This window comes from Octopus bimaculoides, chromosome 6 (genome assembly GCF_046866305.1).
Source record: "Octopus bimaculoides isolate indiv1 chromosome 6, ASM4686630v1, whole genome shotgun sequence".
NCBI classification, from domain to species: domain Eukaryota; kingdom Metazoa; phylum Mollusca; class Cephalopoda; order Octopoda; family Octopodidae; genus Octopus; species Octopus bimaculoides.
The window spans coordinates 2,341,069-2,343,967 of NC_142933.1; the positions used below are offsets into that span (position 1 = coordinate 2,341,069).

The following is a 2,899-nucleotide window of genomic DNA, read 5'->3' on the forward strand; positions in this document are numbered from 1 at the left end:
TAAAAGCTGATTATTATTATTATTATTATTATTATTATTATTAGTTATTATACACGTGACGAAACAAACTGTTCATAAATGGTATACTCATCACCAAGAGCTCCACCATAACGACCATATATAGAATGACGGATTTTAGTTCACCATGATTATTATTATTATTATTATTATTATTATTAGAGTAATAGATAGTGTAGAGGTGTATGTGGTGGGGGAAGGAGAGCACAAAAAGACACACACTTCCCCCTCCAACAATGCTTCTTATTTCTTTGTTTTTTTTTTCCATTTTTTTTTCTTTCTTTTTGCTTTTTGTTTTGCTTTGGCCTTCAAAGCCATCGTGGGTGACCTTGAAGTTATGACCATTTGGTAGAGGAGGTCTTGACCAGAGAAATATTGAAGCCAGCCTGTAAATAGAAGAGAAAAAAACAAAAAACAATAAAGAATATATGCATCAATTCAGTCCAGGATTATAGACATGCATTCAAACATACACACCTCCATTCTTTCAACGATTTCAGTCATTGGATTGCAACTATGTTGAGATACCACACACACACATCATCATCATCGTTTAACGTCCGTTTTCCACACTGGCATGGGTTGGATGGTTTGACTGAGGTCTGGAGAGTGAGCAGCTGCATCAGGCTCCAATCTGATCTGGCAGTGTTTCTACAGCTGGATGCCCTTCCTAGAGTGTAGTGGGTGCTTTTTACGTGCCACAGGCACAGGAGCCAGTCAGGCGGGCTTGGCATCGGCCATGTTTGGATGGTGCTTTTTATGTGCCGTCAGCACAGGGGCCAGTCAGGGGACACTGGCATCAATCACATTCAGATAATGCTAAACATGGCCCAGTGGTTAGGGTGTTGCACACATGATCACTAGACCATAGGTTTAATTCCCTAGACTGGGTGGTGTGTTGTGCTCGTGGGCAAAACACTTCATTTCACATTGCTCCAGTCCACTCAGCTGTAAAGGGGTCACCCTGGGATGGAATAGCCTTCTGATCAAGGGCCAATGATGCCAGCGGGTGGCATTATTCAAAAGCTAACACAATGCAAAGTGCATTGTGACCAGTGATGTGAAACAACATCTGATAGTTTAGTTAATATATATATATGGTATATATGTAAATGTGTATATTGTTGTTGTTGGCACTCCGTTGCTTACGACGTCGAGGGTTCCAGTTGATCCGATCAAGGGAACAGCCTGCTCGTGAAATTAACGTGCAAGTGGCTGAGCACTCCACAGACACGTGTACCCCTAACGTAGTTCTCAGGGAGATTCAGTGTGACGAGGCTGGCCCTTTGAATTACAGGCACAACAGAAACAGGAAGAAAGAGTGAGAGAAAGTTGTGGTGAAAGAGTACAGCAGGGTTCGCCACCATCCCCTGCCGGAGCCTCGTGGAGCTTTAGGTATTTTCGCTCAATAAACACTCACAACTACTGGTCTGGGAATCGAAACGGCGATCCTATGACCGCGAGTCCGCTGCCCTAACCACTGGGCCATTGTGCCTCCACAAATGTGTATATATACATGGCAATACATACATATATATATGTGTGTCTGAGTGTCTTTGTGTGTGTACATATGAATACATGTTATATCAAATATGACAATTTGTTTTCTAAACAGAGGATATACAAACCACTTTTAGTATTGTACAAGTTACATCAAGAGTGTGTTGTTGAGATGTCCGTTAGATACAACATCTATTTATGTATCATTATTGGGTCATCCCATAAATAATGCAGTTTTTTATACTTCTTTTCTTTTTCAAAATTAAGATAATTGAAGTTCTTTTTTAATCTAAAATATACTCTCCTTCATTATCTACAATGCTCTTCCATCTCTCTGGTAGACTTGCAAGGCCCCTCTTCCAGAATTCCCTTGTCCATGATGAAAAATACTCCTCCAGTACTGTTCTGATCTCATCTACAGAATTCATGTTTTTTCCATCCAAATGATTTTGAAGACTGCAGAATAAATGATAATCAGATGGGGAAATGTCCGGCGAAGAATGATGGGTGGGGCATTGTTTCCCATTCAAACTGCTCCAGCCTTTGGAATGTCAATGTGGCTGAGCATTATCCTGAAGGAAGAACACCTTTTGTCTTGAAACCAAAAATGGTCGTTTTCCTTCTAGCGCTGACTTAAGCCGTTCAAGCTACTCACAGTAGATCTCCTTTGTTATTGTTTGGTTTGTGTTTAAAAATTCAAAGTGGACTAAGCCTTTCGTATCCCACCAAACAGATAACAACACCTTATGTTGGTGAATACCATTCTTTAGCCTGGGGTGCCAGTGTTTCTCCTTTCCTTACCTACTGTCTTCGGCGCTTGAAATTTTTATAGAGAACCCATTTTTCGTCACCAGTCACAATTCAGTCAAAAATGGTTTTGTGAGACATGACAGCAAAGAAGAGAGCACATTTCACTCTCTGCATGCGATTAGACTCAGAAAGTTTGTGAGGAACCCATTGACCCAATTTGCTGACTTTTCTGATGGCACGTAGGTGTCGATGAATGGTTAAATGACCAAACCCAAGCTTCTCTGCTAGTTCCTCAACAGTTATGATTGTATTTTGTTCCACAAGGGTTTGCAGGATGTTCACGTCAAGCTCTACAGATCTTACAGGACAAGGCTCATCTTCTAGACTGTAGTTTCCTGCTTGGAATTTCTGCAACAGCTGTTGACACTAGCTTATGCTTACTGTCTGATCACCATATACTGCATTAATATTCCTCACAATTTCCATTGTGTTGTTGCCTTTATTGAACTCATAAAGCAAAATATGCCAAATATGCTCCTTTGTCACTTCCATTATAGCTTCAAAAAAATAACTGTTAAAATTGAACTGCACTCTTCAAAACTTGCACTAAGAATAAGTACAAGGTAAAATT

General features: G+C 40.3%; 1 protein-coding gene across 3 annotated transcripts in view; it reads right to left on the reverse strand.

The window, feature by feature from the left end:
- Positions 1-264: 264 nt before the first annotated feature.
- The window catches only part of LOC106872072 (RNA-binding protein Musashi homolog 2), a 297,794-nt gene continuing 295,159 nt past the window's right edge, over positions 265-2,899 (reverse strand). For all 3 annotated transcript variants that reach the window (XM_014918924.3, XM_089353366.1, XM_089353365.1), the window contains one exon: positions 265-404. The gene's annotated coding sequence lies outside the window, so the exon portion shown is untranslated. The remainder of the gene's footprint in view (positions 405-2,899) is intronic.